Source organism: Schistocerca piceifrons, chromosome 5, assembly GCF_021461385.2.
Source record: "Schistocerca piceifrons isolate TAMUIC-IGC-003096 chromosome 5, iqSchPice1.1, whole genome shotgun sequence".
Classification (NCBI taxonomy): Eukaryota; Metazoa; Arthropoda; class Insecta; order Orthoptera; family Acrididae; genus Schistocerca; species Schistocerca piceifrons.
The window spans coordinates 668,680,475-668,702,879 of record NC_060142.1 but is presented as its reverse complement, the minus strand read 5'-3'; positions in this window follow the sequence as shown (position 1 = coordinate 668,702,879).

Genomic DNA, 22,405 nt, shown 5'->3' with positions numbered 1-22,405 from the left:
CGACCGTAGCAGTCGCGCGGTTCCGGACTGAGCGCCTTAACCGCGAGACCACCGGGGCCGCCAGTCAGCTCAATGGAAGCACACAGATTCACCGCCACCAAAAAAATTTCGGGTAACCGCCAGTGCTGAAAAAATGATGGTGTCCATGTTCTGGGACAGCGAGGGCGTAATCCTTACCCATTGCATTCCAAAGGGCACTACGGTAACAGGTGCATCCTACGAAAATGTTTTGAAGAAAAAATTCCTTCCTTCGCTGCAACAAAAACGTCCGGGAAGGGCTGCGCGTGTGCTGTTTCACCAAGACAAAGCACCCGTACATCGAGCTAACGTTACGCAACAGTTTCTTCGTGATAACAACTTTGAAGTGATTCCTCATGCTCCCTACTCACCTGACCTGGCTCCTAGTGACTTTTGGATTTTTCCAACAATGAAAGACACTCTCCGTGACCGCACATTCACCAGCCGTGCTGCTATTGCCTCAGCGATTTTCCAGTGGTCAAAACAGACTCCTAAAGAAGCCTTCGCCGCTGCCATGGAATCATGGCGTCAGCGTTGTGAAAAATGTGTACGTCTGCAGGGCGATTACGTCGAGAAGTAACGCCAGTTTCATCGATTTTGGGTGAGTAGTTAATTAGAAAAAAAATCGGAGGCCTTAGATCTTGAATGCACCTCGTACAATCTCAAGTAAAGCTTGAGCAGTCTGTTATAAATGACATACGGCAACTCTGACTGGAAAGCAAGGTGCGGAAAGGACTTTAACAGTTTGTACGTGATATGCATACAACCGTTACTCCGTGGATATCCACCATATGGTGGAGTGCGACATGTGTTCTGGTGCAGCAACCTTTTTCCTACTTGTGCCTGCTACTGTGTCTACTTGTTGCAGTACATGCTCCTCGGACAGTGAACCTGATACTATTCTTGATCTACCTGCATGTTGCACGTAAGTTTTGAAAGACTAGTGAATACTTTGCTGTCTGGCTGTCTTATCTGAGTTTGCAACGTACTGCTCTGCTGTTAATGATACAGGGGGGCAAATGTACTTCTCTGAATAAAGCTTGGCTCGTGAAAGTGCTAGGGATTATATGGCTTACGCCCCGTTGCTGTATTAGCGAAGTAAGTTACTAAAAGATGATCCTGCCGTACAATAATTGAAGACAGACACATAGCGGAATTATAAATAATGAACATGGGCACTCGGGGAAACATTTGTAATAAACGGAGGCAACAATGCAGATTTAACTTTTAAGAAATGATGACTTGCTTAGTATGGTTCAAACTCCTACTAAACGGTGGTCTTACAAGCGGTTTCTACACGCATTAATTATTGAACTATATCACAGCCCTTGAATTTTTTTAGTGTGACAGGGAAGATGACAGCTTCCCCACGCAGATCAAATCACGACGTGTACTCAATGCGTAAGTTTCGCCATTGGATTTCTTAGATGCCTGTTACTTAGATCCGATAAATCGCCAAAAATGTCTCTACGTAAATATAACCGCACCTGTCTGCCGTATTCTTCGATGGATGAAAACCAGAGTCTCTGCTTTCCGAGCGACGTCCCGAACAGTTCTCCCTTTTCTTCGTCCACCCTGTTTCCAAGACTACCTCTTCCACAACCAACATCTCCCAACGTCACGATCCTTCAGACAAAATTTCACTTACATGCACGTGGTCCACCATTCCTACACTCATTGTTCTACACCTAAAATAAATATTCTGACAGTCAGATGACGCGTCTACTGACAACAATTCTCACCATTTTTAATTACGTATTTTGTTAACGTCGTCCCATTTGTGCTTGTAACACACTCTCATTTGTATCGTAATCATCATTGATCATCGTTTAATAAATCGGCTCCCTAATAACAACATGCTGCTTCATTATATCAGCGTAGCAGTGGTGGACGATCTGGCTGGACATAAAAACTTCATATTGTAGAATATTTAACAATAGTAATGTAATATTCGTTGTTTGTTTCCATGATGGCTACTGTGCAATGCCATTACCAGCCATATCACTTATTTCGTACCAAACAATAATTGTTTATCACTCAGTAAGTGCAAATATTTTTTGTAGAATGAATGGCTTGATTGTAAAAATGTTTATGATTACAGTTCATGTTCTTTCATTTGTTTTACTAGTGTACCTGGCCTCCTTTGATGTTATTAGAAGGTGTACCATGTCTGCCATTAGCCAGCCGTGCACTTTAGGGTACTTTTAGGTTCTTGCGGCCGTCTATAATTGCTCTGCTGGTAAAAACCTGTCGCTCGCTGCCGCTAATCTTGCGATTGTCCGTAGGTCCTCTCCCTTTCCAAGCTTCTAGCTTTCTGTTCTTGGCAGACTCAAAATCCACTTAAGTGTTTGTAATTTCCACTACAGCCTCGTGATTCTCCCAAGTCTCGTTAAGTTACAATCTTCCATTGTCAGCGCGATCTCGGCCGTTCAGCAGACATTAACTACTTGCTATGTTCAGTTCCACTAAGGGTTTCTTCCTAGACTCTTTAAGTTACAACGATACGCTTTCTGATACAAATTGTGCTGCATACCCCTCACTGACATTAGCACCCCTGTACATCAAGTGGATGTCAGTCATTTCTTCGTTTGAAAATATGTGTGGAGTCATGGCAATTACTTGAAATGCTACACTGCGTTCGCTGTTCTTTGCTGGATCTCGTACCTGGAACTTAAGGCCGTTCTAGGCTGCTGCCTCGCTGCTCGAACGTAGCCGTCACAGCCCTAAATCTGAGCTGTAAGTGATTATTTCAAGGTCACTCTGCGCTTCATATCAATGAAAGTAACGTACTCAACTGACTGACAGCAGTAGGCCAGCGGCGAAGCTGCAACATAACCTTAACAACCGAATGGTTTTGTTTCCTGTGGCTTGTAAAACTGAGTCAAGAGTGCAGTATATCCTTTGCCTGAGTTGTGATAAAACCTTGCTGTAAAAATGTTACTGTCTGTTATATCTGAAGAGCGCAAAGTCGTTACCCAAAATTATCAAGAAAAATACTAATCAAAGATTCAGATCCAGGAAAAATCGAAAATATCTCTCGCTCCTTAATCAAAAAATTTATTATCATATGAGATGATCGAATGCAATGCTCGTTATCTTCTATAACCATGAAATTACTGATGGTTATGTTTCGCCATGGTACATAGCTATTACAGCGTTATAATGAATACAACAGCTTAGGTACGAAGCAGTTCAGATTTGTTATTTGTGGATTGCCTAATCATGCGGAAAGTTGTAGAATGCTTAAGGGATTTCGAAATGTAAGTCAAGGCTGAATGAAACAAATTTTTATGTGCACCACTGAATGACCAGAATTCATATAAATTCTGACACAGGGCCAAGTCCTCTAAAAGTTCAACTGAAATTACATAAAATGATACTAACGCTGTTTCGGGTGGGGCATCTAATAATATTCAAGACTGAATGGAGAAAACGCAAAAAACATTTTTCATGTGGGCAGCTCGCGAATCCAAAGTTAATGAGGTGGAAAACCGAAGAGTTATATTCATTAGGCAACACAAGCTCTTTGGCAGAACAAGTAAGTTGTGAACTGCTGAGAATATGGATTGTGCCACCACCAGTTGTGACACTTATGTTTCCTCAAAATCAGCTAGCGTGCTACGATTAGCACTAGATGGAAGCTGGGCAGCTGGAAAACGAAGCTCTGAAGTTTAGCTCACAACTCTCAATTGCGCAACCTTCGAAAAAACCCCACGTGGATGGGGTGACTCATTGCTGATGCCAACGTGACAAACGAGAATACCACTTGTTTCTCGTAAAAACAGGGGAGTCCAACAGAAATTTCCCACACTGGGAATGCGAAAAGCATCTTAACAGGCACGAGGTAGGTATAGCCATGTGGCAATACCCGATCGATTGGTTAGTCTCATCGCGTCAAGCGTAGGTGCAAATCATTCGATTGGATACAACTGAATTTTGGAGTGAAAGCAACTAACTTTCTCACGCTGATTGGGTGGCACCACGGCGGCCTGTCCTTTGATGTTCGTACAGAAAAGCAAAATATAGCAATCAGTTATTCTCTGGGGACAATTCTGGTTGCTCGGAGGTTATTTACCCATAGAAAGGACAGACTAGACAGACTACTGGTTCCGCCAACAAATGCACAGAACAGACCGAGGCTCCAGTTCTGCGAAAACTATTCACTGCTCCTCCTACTGAAACTCACTGCCTTCTGCATGGAATCTCGTGTCGATATTAGCCACAGGCGTCACATTTGGCAATGGAATTGCAGGTTTCCATCTGACACCGATGGCAGTCACACGGGATCTGGGGTACCAATGGCACGCGCTCGCTGAGCCACGCCTCCTTAGGATCTGTACCCTGAGCGCCTTCTGCTGCCGCAGGGTAGGATGGCCTCCGGCAGACAGATACTCGACTTGCAATGGAGCCTCTTCGCTACTGTACTATCCTTCACGCTTAGCGAAGGGAACTTCTTCCTCGTTGGCACTGTGATAGCTGGACTGTCCTTATTGCTGCATTATTTGAGTCGTCGTTCATTTGGAGAAGTACAAGTTACATAAATCTTCTGCTTGTTGTGTTACACTGTTCGCTATCATTTCTGCTCCTTTCCAGCTTCCCTACGACGACAGTTGACGTCTCACTCTGTAGCCCACCTCTCCTCACCGTTTTGTACAAAGTCATACACAACATCTGTCCACCAGACCTCCGTCGAAAGGCTGCTCTTTACAACCTCTGTCAGCAAGTTTCTGGAAACAACTCGATCCCTCATCATTACGGTTTGCTCTCACTGCCCAGGAAACGCCGCAAATTTAGAAGACCAGCATATGAAATGGGAGTCCAAATGTTATTACAGGATTCGACGAGGACGCAGAGTGGAAACGTGAGTGGCAAGCTACAAGAAGCTGAAACAAAAATGTGTTCAAATGTGTGTGAAATCTTATGAGACCTAACTGCTAAGGTCATCAGTCCCTAAGCTTACATACTACTTAACCTAAATTATACTAAGGACCAACACACACACCCATGCCCGAGGGAGGACTCGAGCCTCCGCCGGGACCAACCGCACAGTCCATGACTGCAGCGCCTTAGACCGCTCGGCTAATCCCGCACCGCGAACCCGAAACCACGAACTTATAGACAGTCCAACAGTTCCAGTTCCAGGCATCCACCAACCAAGGGAGGTGTAGGTCCAGTTAAACAGATATCGGACTGAGGAGGGTAGGTGGAAATACAAGTGGGACTTTTCAAGTGACAGTATGTTTGACGGTGGTGACACCCAAACAATGAGCCACATTGTGAATGAGTGTCCAATCAGACGCTTCCCTGGTAGCATTGAGAAGCTCCATCAAGCATTCCACGAGGCACTCCGCTGGATCGAGTCCATCAACATCCGGGTGTAGTCTGAGCCGTTTTAAAACTTGTGTACTGTATATTATTTCACTTGTGCAGTTTTATATATGTTTCTTTGTTTTGCTTAATGTGTATTACTGTAACTGATGCATACGATAATGATAATTCATTCTTGTGACAAGCAGGACTTGAGACGATACAGGGAGTGCACCTTCCCAGGGAGAAATACACAAACTTTCTTCCCCAGCAAACTTCCTCAGTACTCTCAGTAAAACAACCACGAAATAATGGCAGAGAATGAAGCAATATCACTATATCATACGGTGTTCTAATATTGGGATGACTGCACTTGTGCATACGTCGTACCGACGATGGTTGGTTGGCTGATTTGGGGGAGGGACCAAACAGTGACGTCATCGGTCCCATCGGATGGGAGAAGGATGGAGAAGGAAACTGGCCATGCCCTCTCGAAGGAACCATCCCGTCATTTGCCTGAAGCGGTTTAGAGAAGTCAGGTGAAACCTAAATCAGAATGGCAAGACGCGGTTTGAATCGTCGTCCTCCCGAACGCGAGGGCAGTGAGCTAACCACAGCGCCACCTCACTCGGTGTATCTCCGAAACTACTTGTTTCCAGGCCTACGTTTATTACGATTACTTGTTTTATTGTCTAGTAATCTCTCCTTTGGCTTATAGCTACACTACTGGCCATTAAAATTGCTACACCACGAAGATGGCGTGCTACAGACACGAAATTTAACCGACATGAAGAAGATGCTGTGATACGCAAATGATTAGGTTTTCAGAGCATTCACACAAGGTTGGCGCCGGTGGCGACACCTACAACGTGCTGACATGAGGAAAGTTTCCAACCGATTTCTCACACACAAACGGGAGTTGACCGGCGTTGCTTGGTTAAACGTTGCTGTGATGCCTCGTGTAAGGAGGAGAAATGCGTACCATCACGTTTCCGACTTTGATAAAGGTCGGATTGTAACCCACCGCGATTGCGGTTTATCGTATCGCGACATTGGTCGAGATCCAAAGACTGTTAGCAGAATATGGAATCGGTGGGTTTATGATGGTAATACGGAACGCCGTGCTGGATCCAAACGGCCTCGTATCAGTAACAGTCGATATGACCGGCATCTTATCCGCATGGCTGAAACGGATCGTACAGCCACGTCTTGATCCCTGAGTCAATACATGGGGACGTTTGCAAAACAAAAACCATCTGGACTCACAGTACGCCGATGTTTACTGCAGCATGGACTATCAGCTCGGAGACCATGACTGCGGTTACCCTTGACTCTGCATCACAGACAGGAGCACCAGCGATGGTATACTCAACGACAAACCTGGGTGCACGAATGGCAAAACGTCATTTTTTAGGATCCATCCAGGTTCTGTTTACAGCATCATTGTGGTCGCATGCGTGCTTGGCGACATTGCGGTGAACGCACATTGGAAGCGTTTATTCGTCATCGCCATACTGGCGTATCACCCAGCGTGATGGTATGTGGTGCCATTGGTTAAACGTCTCGGTAACCTCTTGTTCGCATTGACGGCACTTTGAACAGTGTACGTTACATTTCAGATGTGTTACGACCCGTGGCTCTACCCTTCATTCGATCCCTGCGAAACCCTACATTTCATAATGCACGACCGCATGTTTCAGGTCCTGTACTGGCCTTTCTGGATTCAGAAAATGTTCGACAGCAGCACTGGCCAGCACATCCTCCAGATCTCTCACCAATTAAAAACGTCTGATCAATGGTGGCCGAGGAACTGGGTCATCACAATACGTCAGGTACTACTCTTGATGAACTGTGGTATCGTGTTGAAGCTGCATGGGGACCTGTACTTGTACACTCCATCCAAGCTCTGTTTGACTCAATGCCCAGGCGTATCAAGGCCGTTATTACGGCCAGAAGTGGTTGTTCTGGGTACTGATTTCTCAGGATGTATGCACCCAAATTGCGTGAAAATGTAACCACATGTCAGTTCTAGTATAATATATCTGTCCAGTGAATACCCGTTTATCATCTGCATTTCTTCTTGGTGCAGCAATTTTAATGGCCAGTAGTGTATAATAGTCAAGTAGCCCGCACATTTGGAGAAAATATACCTCTAAAGGAAAGGAGCGACTTGAACGGAAGCAGCAAAACAGGCGAGGGATGCGGAGAGGAGAGCAGCGCGCCCACTGCGCCAATGATTGCCGCCGGCGGTGTTTTATATTCCGCCTCTCCCGGCGGCGGCTTTGCTGCCGGCTGAGTGACGCAATTTCCCGCGTCCTGGAGGCGGCTCACGCGCCCACCGTAATGGCCGCCACAGCGCCTTGGGCCTCTAATGTCAGCTGCCGCAGCTGCGTCGCAGGACACCAACTCCCTTGGACCCGTGGGAGCGAGCGGAACTAAGCGTGAGTCCGGAAATGCATAGGTCGGTCAATAGAACGTGGCCGTATTTAATGAGGTAACTGATTACGTGGCGAGTAAATATGTACCAGATCAGAAGTCGATTCTGTCCTGCTTTTCGTAGACAGTCACATTCGATGTAGGGTGGTAATTACCTTAATTTTTTGGAATCTTCAATCTTCTGACTGATTCGATGCAGCCCACCACCAATTCCTTTCCTATGCCGACCGTTCATCTCAGATTAGCAGTTGTAGCTTACATCCTCAATTATTTGCTGGCTGTATTGCAGTCTCTATATTCGTCTACAGTTTTGACCCTCTATGGCTCCCTCTAGTACCATGGAAGTCACTCCCTGACGTCATAACAGATGTCCTACCATCCTGTCCCTTCTTCTTATCAGCGCTTTCTGTATATTCGTTTCCCTGTCGATTCTGCATTGATTCCTTACCTTACCAACCCACATCATTTTCAACATTCAAATGGCTCTAAGCACTATGGGACTTAATATCTGAGGTTATCAGTCCCCTAGACTTAGAACTACTTAAATCCAACTAACCGAAGGACATCACACAAATCCATGCCCGAGGCAGGATTCAAACCTGCGACCGTAACAGCAGCGCGGTTTCGGACTGGAGCGCCTAGAACCGATCGGCCACAGCGGCCGGCTTTTCAACATTCTTATGTAGTGCCACATCTCATTCGTTTCGATTCTCTTCTTTTCCGTATTTACCACAGTCCGAGTCTCACTACCATAGAATGCTGTATAATGTACATCCATCTGAATCCGCATACTGCAGTGAAACCTCTGTTTTCTTTCATAGTTTTTACCTCTCAGCTCTCTGCAAACTTCTCATCATTGCAACTTTTACTGTTAGCTGTGTCCTGTCAACATGTCTCTTATTTTAGACAAATTGGTCCTTCCTTCACGATTCAGTTCAGTTCTGCATAAATGATAATACCATGTAGCAGTCTTGAAAATTCTTCATCTACACTATATACCAAAAGTTCTTGTACTCTTTGGGTGAGCGTAGGCATCTGCGGTCGTGACAACTGACGTCTATAATTTTGAGCATCAGTGTCTCGCGAGCACCTACTTCAGGGGCAAACTGAATTCTTACGAACGGACTGGCGAGGTCCCCGCTCTCGCCAGTTGCAGCAGAGACATGGAAGAGGCATTAGAAGAATAGACGCATACAGTCAGTACCGCTGGAAGTCTGTAAAATGTTTTATAATGATTCAGGACCAAAGAGCACATATACCAACAATTATATTACACTATCTGCACAATTAAACGAGGGTGTAGTCTTCAATTATTTTCTAGGGCAGCTATGAGATGTATGGCTGTTCGTTTTTGTCTTTTGCCACCCTGATATTGTCATGTAAACATCGTTCTCTGTAGCTCTGCATCATTTTTAATACCTGGTGATGAAAAAGTCAGTATAAATTTGAAAACTGAATAAATCACGGAATAACGTAGATACAGAGGTACAAATTGACACACATGCTTGGAATGACATGGGGTTTTATTGGAACCAAAAAAATAAAAAGTTCAAAAAATGTCCGACAGATTGCGCTTCATCTGATCAGAATAGCAATAATTAGCATAAAAAAGTAAGACAAAGCAAAGATGATGATCTCCACAGGAAATGCTCAATATGACCACCATCATTCCTCAACAATAGCTGTAGTCGAGGAATAAGGTTGTGAACAGCACTGTAAAGCATGTCCGGACTTACGGTGAGGCAGTGGCGTCGAATGTTGTCTTTCAGCATCCCTAGAGATATCGTCCAATCACGATACACTTGCGACTTCAGTTAACCCCAAATCCAATAATCGCACGGACTGAGGCCTGCGGACCTGGGAGGCCAAGCATGCCGAAAGTGGCGACTGAGCACATGATCGTCACCAAACGAAGCGCGCAAGAAAACTTTCACGCATCTGGCAATATGGGGTGGAGCGCCATCCTACATAAACATCGTACGTTCCAGCAGATGTTTATCAGCCAGGCTGGGGATGATGGGATTCTGTAACATATCGGCGTACCTCTCACCCGTCACGGTAGCAGTCACTGACGTTTTGCTGTCCAGCACCATCTGTCGGATATTTTGCGAACTTTAATTTTTTTTTTTTTGTTCTATTAAAACCTCATGTCATTCCAAGCATGTGTGACAGTTATTACCTCTCTACATACATTATACTGACTTTTTGATCACCCGGTATAATAAGCTAATTCTCATTCAGAATGTGTTAGAATACTTTATTATAATTATTTTTTAGTTTTTCGTCGTTCCTTAGTTGCTATAAAATTCATAGACGTGTGCGCGTCTATGCAACTAAATGAAAGGCTGGTTTTTGCCATACGCGCTTCGCTCCTCTTATTTGTGAAGCGTCTTCTGCGGCCTGTAATACATGTTCCTTTTTATACAAATAAAAAACTATGCACTAGTTACAATATGTTATTGTTGTTGTTGTTGTAGTATTCAGTCCTGAGACTGGTTTGATGCAGCTCTCCATGCTACTCTATCCTGTGCAAGCTTCTTCATCTCCCAGTACCTACTGCAACCTACATCCTTCTGAATATGCTTAGTGTATTCATCTCTTGGTCTCCCTCTACGATTTTTACCCTCCACGCTGCCCTTCAATACTAAATTGGTGATTCCTTGATGCCTCAGAACATGTCCTACCAACCGATCCCTTCTTCTAGTCAAGTTGTGCCACAAACTTCTCTTCTCCCCAATTCTATTCAATACCTCCTCATTAGTTATGTGACCTACCCATCTAATCTTCAGCATTCTTCTGTAGCACCACATTTCGAAAGCTTCTATTCTCTTCTTGTCCAATCTATTTATTGTCCATGTTTCACTTCCATACATGGCTACACTCCATACAAATACTTTCAGAAACAACTTCCTGACACTTAAATCTATACTCGAAGTTAACAAACTTCTTCAGAAATGCTTTCTTTGCCATTGCCAGTCTACATTTTATATCCTACTTCGACCATCATCGGTTATTTTGCTCCCTAAATAGCAAAACTCCTTTACTACTTTAAGTGTCTCATTTCCTAATCTATTTCCCTCAGCATCACCCGACTTAATTCGACTACATTCCATTGTCCTTGTTTTGCTTTTGTTGATGTTCATCTTATATCCTCCATTGAAGACACTATCCATTCCGTTCAACTGCTCTTCCAAGTTCTTTGCTGTCTCTGACAGAATTACAATGTCATCGGCGAACCTCAAAGTTTTTATTTCATCTCCATGGATTTTAATACCTACTCCGAATTTTTCTTTGTTTCCTTCACTGCTTGCTCAATATAGAGATTGAATAACATCGGGGAGAGGCTACAACCCTTTCTCACTCCCTTCCCAACCACTGCTTCCCTTTGATGTCCCTCGACTGTTATAACTGCCATCTGCTTTCTGTACAAATTGTAAATAGCTTTTCGCGCCCTGTATTTTACCCCTGCCACCTTCAGGATTTGAAAGAGTGTAGTTCAAATGTGTGTGAAATCTTATGGGACTTAACTGCTAAGGTCATCAGTCCCTAAGCTTACACACCACTTAACCTAAATTATCCTAAGGACAAACACACACACACACACACACACACACACACACCCATGCCCGAGGGAGGACTCGAACCTCCGCCGGGACCAGCCGCACAGTCCATGACTGCAGCGCCCTTGACCGCTCGGCTAGTCCCGCGCAGCTTGATATAGAGTATTCCAATCAATATTGTCAAAAACTTTCTCTAAGTCTACAAATGCTAGAAACGTAGGTTTGCCTTCCCTTAATCTAGCTTCTAAGATAAGTCGTAGGGTCAGTATTGCCTCACGTGTTCCAACATTTCTACGGAATCCAAACTGATCTTCCCCAAGGTCGGCTTCTACCAGTTTTTCCATTCATCTGTAAAGAATTCGTGTTAGTATTTTGCAACCATGGCTTATTAAACTGATAGTTCAGTAATTTTCACATCTGTCAACACCTGCTTTCTTTGGGATTGGAATTATTATATTCTTCTTGAAGTCTGAGGGTATTTCTCCTGTCTCATACATCTTGCTCACCAGATGGTAGAGTTTTGTCAGGACTGGCTCTCCCAAGGCTGTCAGTAGTTCTAATGGAATGTTGTCTACTCCCGGGGCCTTGTTTCGACTCAGGTCTTTCAATGCTCTGTCAAACTCTTCACCCAGTATCGTATCTCCCATTTCATCTTCATCTACAACCTCTTCCATTTCCATAATATTGTTCTCGAGTACATCGCCCTTGTATAGACTCTCTATATACTCCTTCCACCTTTCTGCTTTCCCTTCTTTGCTTAGAACTGGGTTTCCATCTGAGATCTTGATATTCATACAAGTGGTTCTCTTTTCTCCAAAGGTCTCTTTAGTTTTCCTGTAGGCAGTATCTATCCTACCCCTAGTGAGATAAGCCTCTACATCCTTACATTTGTCCTCTAGCCATCACTGCTTAGCCATTTTGCACTTCCTGTCGATCTCATTTTTGAGACATTTGCATTCATTTTTGCCTGCTCCATTTACTGCATTTTTATATTTTCTACTTTCATCAATTAAATTCAATATTTGTTCTGTTACCCAAGGATTTTTACTAGCCTCATCTTCTTACCTACTTGATCGTCTGCTGCCTTCACTACTTCATCCCTCAAAGCTACCCATTCTTCCTCTACTGTATTTCTTTCCCCCATTCTTGTCAATTGTTCCCTTATGCTCTCCCTGAAACTCTGTACAACCTCTGGTTCTGTCGGTTTATCCAGGTCCCATCTCCTTAAATTACCTTGAATTATTATGTTACATTTTGTCACGTTTTTCTCTGCTTTTCAGAGTAGAAACGATATCGTGGAGTTAAATTATCATTTTGGTGTTGCTTACGATTTCGAGTGTTGTTAGTTCATGTGTGTGGTACTGGAGGTGTGTTGATTGCGTCCCCATGTTCAAACTGTCCCATTTCCATTGTTCCTCCACCCATGTTTATTGTAGCACATAACTTTCACTTTTCATGCCGTGATCAATATGTGGGGGTTTACAGAGTGTAGTGTTGCCAACTGTCACTGTGTGTTTATCTTTGGTCTTTTTTGTGTTGTTTGTGTAGTTTGGTATTTTTAATTTGTTTTGTGTATGTTATGTTTCAGATTGCTGTTTGTTATTGTTCTTTGTGGCTAACATAATTAGGGAGTAATTGTTTATATTGATTTCGTCATTAATTACTTTATTTTTCATTGCAAGGGCTCTTTGTATATGAAAGTATTCTTGTAATGGCAAGAGTTTTTTTTTTGTGATTTTTCGCTGAGTCATTTTCATGTCTTGTTCAATGTTGGATGGTTCTTGTCCATACCTCATCAGGTGTTTGGCAAGTGTAGAATGGCTATTTTCATACTTCCAGCTTCTTTTATGTTCTTTATACCTAGTTTTGAAATTCCTGTGTATCGTCCCCAGATGTACTGATTCACATTCTTGGCATTATAACAGAAGTATACCTGCTCCTTGGTATTTATCTGGTTTGCCTGTTATTTGTAAACGTGACTACAGATATGGACTAACACCACTGGAAATCGAAAGTAACACCAATCAATAGTTTAACCTCACGATATTTGTGCTACAAAACTTATTTATAATCTGCACAAGTTGGCTGTAGTCATGAAGAGTTACGCCACTGCCTTTAAACGACAGAACGGCGAGTGAGGCTGGTGTCTGTTTGTAGATGCAGGTCGGAAGGAGCAGCTGCTGCGCTCCCCTGGGATGATGGCAGTTTGGCAGCTCGCCAGTCAGCCAGGCCTTCAGGAGCCTGGTGGTAGGAGGTGCCAAAGTCTTCTCATCAGCGAAGGCATAGCAGAGGCTGCAGCAGCCCACAGCAGACAAGTTCTTCAGACTGGGCTGGCTGTTGGATCGTTGATCAATCTTGATGGATCGTTGATGGAGCGTGATCTGTCCTATCTGGAAATTGGTATTTATACCGGTCGGTCTATGCCAATGACGTTTCCATGTCGCAAGGATGGCAGAATGCGGCCTTGGTTTCTGGATCCCCTGAGCACTCTGTATTGTGCTGTGTTGTTGCAACTCCTGACTTCAATTCTACAGTTTGGTCAACTCTGCAGCGCCTGTGTACTGAGAAGCCACTTCTGTGTATGAGTTACGTATTGATACCTCATTGTCGATGATAAACAGAACGAAGTTTTGCTCGCTTCCTCATGAAACAAAGCTGTGAGTAATACCAAACTCCTCGGCCACACTCATCACACTTCGTCCTCCTTGCACTTCCCCGATGGTTCTTCCCTGTGTGAAGTAATCCAAATGTTATCTTCAGACCACGTAATAATGAGGAAATCATGCACCGTTCACCATAACTGCTCGCTGATTGACGCACATCGTTGTTTCCTTTGCCTTTAACTGCCTCGTGTTGTGCGGCCGGCCCCATTTGGCGCTTTATCCACGCTGACGTCACGCCATTTGACGTCCAGCTTTCTGTGCACGACTGGGAGACCTGTGGCAACACGCTCCTGCACTTTCATATACGAGGCGTCTTTTTTTAAGTAAGTACAGTTTTGAAATTTAAAAAAAATACGTGCTAAGATGTCTCAATAATTTTATTTTTACATGAAAGCCTGTACCTTAATCTACTTTTCTACATAATTTCCGTCAATATTGAGGCACTTGTCATAACGTTGTATCAGTTTTTGAATACCCTCCTCACAGAAGTCAGCCGCCGGATTTATTAACCGTTGCATCACCACTGTTTTGACTTCGTCATCGTCTTGAAGGCGCTGACCGCCCAGGTGTTTCTTCACATGCAGAAACAGATGGTAGTCACTGGGCGCAAGATCGAGGCTGTACGGAGGATGATCTAGAGTTTCCCATCGAAAAGATGTGATGAGGTCTTTGGTCTGATTCGCCACATGCGGACGGGCATTGTCTTGCAGCAAAACGATGCCCTTGCTCAATTTCCATGGACTGTTGCTTTGATTCTGGTGTGACGTAGGCCACCCATGTTTCATCACCCGTAACAATTTGATTTTAAGTAATCATCACCGTCGTTGTGGTACCGCTCAAGGAAAGTCAAAGCACTGTCTAAACGTTTGGTTTTGTGCACAACCGTCAACATTTTCGGTAACCAACGTGCGAACGATTTTCGGTAATTCAAGTGCTTGGTCACAAAGCCATACAAAACACTACGAGAGACATTAGGAAATCGTAAAGCGTCTGTTTTCTCTCACCTTATTGTCCACTTCCTGCACCAAACTTTCACTAACGATCGAAGGACGCCCACTCCGTTGTTCATCATGCACATTTTTGCGGCCATCTTTAAATGCTCTCATCCACTTTTTTACCATTCCATCACTCATAATGTTTTCTCCGTCAACTTCACAGATCTCACGATGAATATCGATCTCTTTTAGGCCTTTAGCACTAAGAAATCTTATAAGCCCGTACTTCACAGTCGGCGAGGCGCACGATTATCAGAGGCATCTTAAACACTCAGTACAAAACGTAAACAAGGAAGAGTCAGTGCTTAGATTAAGGTACAGGCTTAATTTCAAAACGGTACTTACTTAAAAAACACGCCTCGTATTTCCACCGAGTTGTCAATATGTTATGTTACTTTATTTATCTTGTGTAAGTTTTGTAGAGTTGTGGAGTAGTAGTAGTAGTAGTAGCAGCAGTAGTAACAGTAGTAGAAGTAGTTACATCTATAGAATATTTCAGGGTGTATTCGAGTCATCACTGTAAAAAGCTTTCACTAATCTACAGAGGCAATACATGTGAGTTTGTCGTTGTTCAATCTATTTTCTGAGATAAATCGTAGTGGGCCTACAAGTACTGCCACATATGTTCCTACACTAACCTGACTTCTTTTTTTTCTCAGTGTGTCTCATGAACTTATTTAACATTTTAGCGCTCAACAGGATATATATTCTCGTTTCTTTTTCAATTTTTTGAGTCATCATCCTCCTAACTGGTTTGATATGGCATGTCTAAGTTACAGGTCACATGTCTTTCGGATACATGTTATGTGTCTGTAATGTTGTGGTTTCCATAGCCTTCTGCAACTTCATGTCAGTAACTTCTGGTACTTTCATCTTTAGGGACAGTTTGGCATGGTAAGGACAATAAGGTGTCGTGAAACTCTTATCAGTCTTCCGGTTTTTTTGACAAGCCGTAGCCGCAATGAGGGTGACTTCTCTTATCAGTTACCTTCAGCCACTATTCTTGATGATTTCCATTCAAAATCTAAACAGAGGATGAGATCGAACCTGAAATTCAGGACGTTTTTTGGTCGTGAAAGGCCGTGTGGGATTAGCCGTGCGGTCTAAGGCGCTGCAGTCATGGACTATGCGGCTGATCCCGGCAGAGGTTCGAGTCCTCTCTCGGGCATAGGTGTGTGTGTTTGTCCTTAGGATAATTTAGGTTAAGTAGTGTGTAAGCTTAGGGACTGATGACCTTAGCAGTTAAGTCCCATAAGATTTCTCACACATTTGGTCGTGAAAGACCATACCGTAGCCAACAGTAAACATTATGTATGACTGTTACTGACTGTAGATTATTCTCATTTACTCCAGCTTAAAGACATACTGAAACGTGTTTGAAAATCCTATCTCACTTTTCTTGCGTTGGTGGAATGAATTTTTCACAGAGTGTCGTAATATACAGTGACGGAGATATCAACGTCTCTGTACCATGAGCTTACAGAAGGAAGACTCTAGAAGCGAAGGAGGCGAAAGGAGGGAGAAGAGGAAGAAATCAGCTGGGGCAGACGAGCAGCAGTTGGAAGCTCCCTTCATCCACCCACGCTGCACTCGCACCTCCAATCAGACAGCTCGTTTCGAGATGGCAGCCGTTGGCTGACGGGTGTCTCAGACGCACAGAACGGCACACAAGCGCGCTGTGACAGATGTCGGAAGTACGGTGCTGCTTATCGGGGACGGAGCACAGATGGAAGTATCTGGGAGCGCGTGCCGCCAACGTCAGGGGCTGACAGGCCGACCCGCGTATCGACAGGCGATACGGCAGAGAGAGGTCTGGAGGTTAGGCCTCGTGCCGATACAGAACACCGCTGGCGGCATCCGAACTGCTGTTACGGAATCTGGTTTCGCACACAAAGGACCCTGGGCCGACGAAAGAAGACACGCGGAGCAATGTCGATACGGAAGGATGGAAAGACCATTAGGAATACACGGAGACCGCATAACACTGTTACTGTTTCGTCTACGTACTACGTAGTCCGTATCTTTACGATTTGTTAGGTGAGTATCGCGGAAACGCTGTAACAAATGTGTCTGAAAAGGCCTCGCGTAGAATCGCAGTTTGAGACTTGTTAGTGCTCAGTTCCTACTATAGCCAGGAATATGAGGTAAAAATTTTTGATTTAGCGCGGAACAGCGGCTGTTTGCATAGCCATTCGAACATTTGTTTTACTGTAACTATGTTACGGTATATTAATCAAGTTTTGAACGACGAACTGGAGCTGGCGCCAAGGCAAATTGTGCGAATACATTAATTCCTTTTGCAAAAGATTTTAATGGGAATGAAATTAATGTTCAGCAAATAGCACCATTTACATGTGCTGCGTTAGGATTTTACGTGCAAAAAGTGTCATCCTCGTTCGGATTTCACGTGCAGAAATAATCACCCCCAAATAACTCCGTACTGGAGTGAAACTGATGGCTCAAATTTGGCCCACCGGCGTATCGGACCATATTCTAAGATCAGTTTTAACCGTTTTAAACGACTTTGCTTCATTTGGATTTAACGTGGGAAAAAAAAGTTTGTCTGAGAGGTTTCTGAAGCGCGGCACTTCTGTACTTCAAACTTGTACGAATTGGTTCAGGTTTTGCAGGAAGGTAAACGGTTAAAGTCAAAACGAAACTTTTTAACCATTGTCGTGACACGATGGTTTAAAGTCGAGCTAAGTGTAGCACGTAAAATTGGTTCTTGCGTGAACTTGATGAGCGGAAACGGATGAAATTCCAAAAAAATAAATTAAAACATTCATTTTTAGGTAAAATTAAAAAATTCATTTTTAGGTAAAATTAAAAACTCAAATGTAACTTCGGTCGTGTGCTGTGTCCAAAAAATCACTATTTTGTGAGTTGTTTATGCCCGCCACTTACGCGGATAGGTTTTCAAGTAAGAAGGCACACAAATACATATAAGTAAGGTCGTCCTGGTGCTTTGTGAAAGCTTTATCCCGTGTCACTACATAAAGAACACTGTTCGAAAGACAATAAACAAACCTGTAACGGGTCAATTGTCGCCCGAGTCGACAAAAACCTACATCGGTTGCCAAGCTATGGCGGCCTAACGTCGAAGTTATGTAAGAGTGAAAGTTGTGGAACCACATTGAGGAATACTCATGTCGTAGCACCAAAAGGCGAAGATGTCCTTGGCAGAGTTAGGGATATAAGAGAAGGAATCTAGCTCTTTGATTTATCTGGCAGCTTCAAAGACATATATATCAACAGATCGTGACATACACGCACTTTTTTACGAGTTAACTCTAATTCCACAATACAGTGAGCTCTGTTAGACCTACGTCCTGTTACATATGTCGTGAGGGGTGCACACAAATTTATGTGCTCATAGAGAGTGGGATGCATTTTCAATAGAAAGTATCCGAGAGTGGTAGTGCATCTATAATAGGAAGTATTCCAGAGTGGGCATGCATGCTTCCTAAACTTTAATACTGCACGACAGGACAAGTGCCATGTTGGATGATATGATGGGACGCGTCACGTTACACGACATGACACCATGTACCATGTAAGTTTATTTGACGCAGTTATATTACATGACATGGGTACTAATAGTGACAAGTTAAAAAACGCGAATATGTCAAGATATTTTAGTGTAAATTTTTTGAAGCTTCAGGTAAGTCGGAAAGCTAGTTCCCTCCTTTTAAATCCCTAACTCTGACCAGGACACATTCGTCACACAACAGGAGCATTTTTCAGTCTGGTATAAAGATGATTTTAGTTAGAGAGATATTTTCAAACAACTGTAAAAGTATATTGTGATTAGTAACTGCACTGTTATGTCATTGTTGTGCACTTAAGGATTCAAATCAATTATATTTATAAAGTCGGAGCTCACTCAGAAGATGTTATATTTTATTATCACGAAAAGAGTACTATTCTGCCAAAGAAATGAGAACGCCATTACGCCCGGGAACGGCCAAGCTTCTTCCCTTATCGTTCCGTTTCGGGAACGCCTTTTTTATGAAGTCAGACGCACAGCGGGCTGACCCTATTAACAGCGTCGAGATAGCATTGGCAGTTTGCGTTTTGTGAACGCCTTTTATGTGGAAAGAAGTAGACCGCAGCGAGACTGAACTATAAGGAAGTATCCAGGTAGCACTAGACGAGTGGTGTCATACACTGTTCCGCTCACTAAGATATTAAATATTTCGTGTTGACATTGGTAAAACTTGTGGAAGAAGGCCATAACTAACACTTCTCCATTAATATGCCATCTTATTTAAATTGTAGCCATGGATGCAAGACTTTTCCGGACTAAATATGGTGTTGCAAGAATTACATCATCTTACTTCAAGAATGTTTCTCAAAGGTCAACAATGTGGGGCGTTTGGTCTATCTGATTAATAAGAGACGCGAAGAATTGTCAGAAGTATTTTTGCGACACATTTCCAACTGTACTGCTTCTGACAAGGCAAGTGGTAGACAATTAATTTCATTTATGATGTACAGGAAAGCTAGACCTGTGTTAACAAAATCTTTTATGAAAAGTGCTTTTGATTCAGCACAGTGACAGTTAATTCTGACAAGTATTACCGTCTTATTTCAGGTCATTATCTTTACTGTGCATAATGCCGTCTTAAAATTACAAGTTGTTTAGTAGATGAATGATAATAATGATGCAATATTTACATGGTTTATTGAAGTAAGAAAATGGAGATATGCAACTTCGATGGTTCGCATTGTAACTGCACTTACTCAAATTTCATTTGTTTAAATACATCTGCTAAAAGTCTCAAGATAAAAGTAACAGTCTAGTGACAATTACTAACTTTATCTTTTCTCTGCGAAGTTAGTAAGGTAATGTTTGAGGAGGACGTCATTTAAAGTCTTGTTAGTGTCATTCTGGTACAGCAAGCATAATTAGATTTATTAAATGATAAATTATTTAACTGTTGTATGTCTGATGGATAGACTTACTTTCAAAATTCGTGTCTGTCGGATGTAGCAACCGATATTAGGAAGAAGGTTCTTTAATTTTCACGAGGAAAGTTCGCAAGGTGTGTTGGTGTTGATACCTGCCTCAGAGGTGAATGCCGACACTCTGATTTGGAGGGGAACATAAATTATCAGAACGATAAGTAAAAGTAAGAGTGAAATGTGTACTTTGTTTCTGGAAACAAGGACCCCTAGTTCGTACACCACACGTTCCAGAAGTAGTGCGATAGCCTAATTAGCGCTGAGACAGTTACAAACTAGTTAACATCAGTAGAGACTTCAATTGACTCTGAAGTAGTGTTCAGATTGTTAATATTATTGTTTTCAATGGCGAGTCCTAAGTTATGAAAGACAGCCAAGGATGTACACTCACGCTCATAAATTAAGGATAATTGCAGACTGTGGTGCCACACAACGTGGCACTACACACAACTGGCGCTAATAGCATAAGCACATAGGTAACACACTCGACACAGATCTGTAAGTCCACAGTATTGGTGATAAGTTGAGAAAACAGTCCCGAAGCACATGTGCTACAAAACGCCACTGTTTCCTGCTCATGTACCCCGACATCAATATGGGATATAATCACCATGCACACGAACACAGGCCTCACAACGGGTGGGCATACTCTGGATCAGGTGGTCGAGTAGCTCCTGGGGTACAGCCTCCCATTCTTGCACCAGTGCCTGTCGGAGCTCCTGAAGTGCCCCAGGGGTTTGAAGACGTGCAGCGATACGTCGACCGAGAGCGAATTTTGCTGTTTGCTTGCTTACTGCGTGAAAAGGATGTCTGAACACCAGCCATTGTGTAGGCGCAACAGAAAATTCGTAGCACCCGACGTAGACGGCTGGGTCGTTGGTCGAAATATCGAGCATGAAACGGAAAACAACAACTGGGCACGACATCCGGAAAGACACAATCAGTAACCTCAGATATCAATATGCCCTCAAAGTTCCCTCAGCGTCGAAGTTCCACTTTCGCGGAGGTTATACTAGCTAGGTACGTCCTCTGGTTGGCGACTGAATTCGTTCGATGTCTCAAGTTATATAAGTGTGATTAGGACTCTAAAACATTGGTGCAGAATATATCCTAGGTGAGTCTTGACTGTGATTTCCTAGAAACCCCAATTTCACGAGGCGCCTGCAATAACAGCAGCGACCTTAAAAATAGTTCGTTTTGAAGAAAATAATTTTTTCAAAGTTTTTGGATATGACAATCAACGCTTATCGGGAAACCCCTAACAGCAATTTCTCTGCTTTTGTGCTGTTTGTTAGAACTATTGACAACCTTGGGAGAGCCAGCCATGAGAAAACTCTTCCATCTGGTGAGCTAGACGTATGAGACAGGCGAAATACCCTCAGACATCAAGAAAAATATAATAATTCCTAAGAAAGAAGGTGCTGACAGGTGTGAATATTACCGAATTATCAACTAAATGACTCATGGTTGGAAAATAATAACACGAATTCTGTACAGAAAAATGGAAAAACTGGTAGAAATCGATCTTGGGGAGTATTAGTTGGGATTCCGGAGAAATGCAGGAAAACGTGACACAATATTAACTATACGACTTCTCATAGAAGATAGGTTAAGGAAAGCAAAACTACGCTTATTTCATTTGTAGATCTACAAAAACCTTTTGACAATGTTGACTAGAATTGGCTCTTTGAAATTCTGAGTGTAACAGGGGAAAATACAGATAGCAAAAGACTATTTACAACTTGTACAGAAACCAGACGGCAATTATAGTAGTCGTGGGGCATGAATCGAAAGCAGTGACTGAGATGAAAAATTTGTAGTAGGAATTAAAGTACAGGGAGAATAAATAAAAATTTTGTGATTGGCCGATGACATTGTAATTCTGTCAGAGACAGCAAAGTGCTAGGGAGAGCAGTTGAACGGAATGGAGAGTGTCTAGAAAGGAGGATACAAGTTTAAGATCAACAAAAGCAAAACGATGATAACGAAACGCAGTCGAATTAAAGCAAGTGATGCCGAGAGAATTAGATTAGGAAATGAGACATTGAAAGTAGTAGATGAGTTTTGCTATTTGGGAAGAAAAATAACTGAGAATGGCCCAAGTAGCGAGGATATAAAATGAAGTCTGTCAAAGGCAAGAAGAGTATTTCTGAAGAAGAGAAATTTGTTAACATCGAATATAGATTTAATACAGTAAGCAGATTCAGAAGGATGTAGATTGCAGTAGTTACTCGGATACGAAGAGGCTTGCTCAGGATAGAGTTCGATGGAGACCTGCATTAAACCAGACTTTGGACAGATGACTACAACAACAACTAGGAAAAATTACGGACGCGAAAGAATGGGGTTTCGTTTATTTAACATGTTAAACTTATTAGTAGAATTACGCTTCCGTTTAAAGATGTACGCATTCTTCGTTAACATCAAGACTGTCTCAAACATGGCAATTGTAGACAAACTG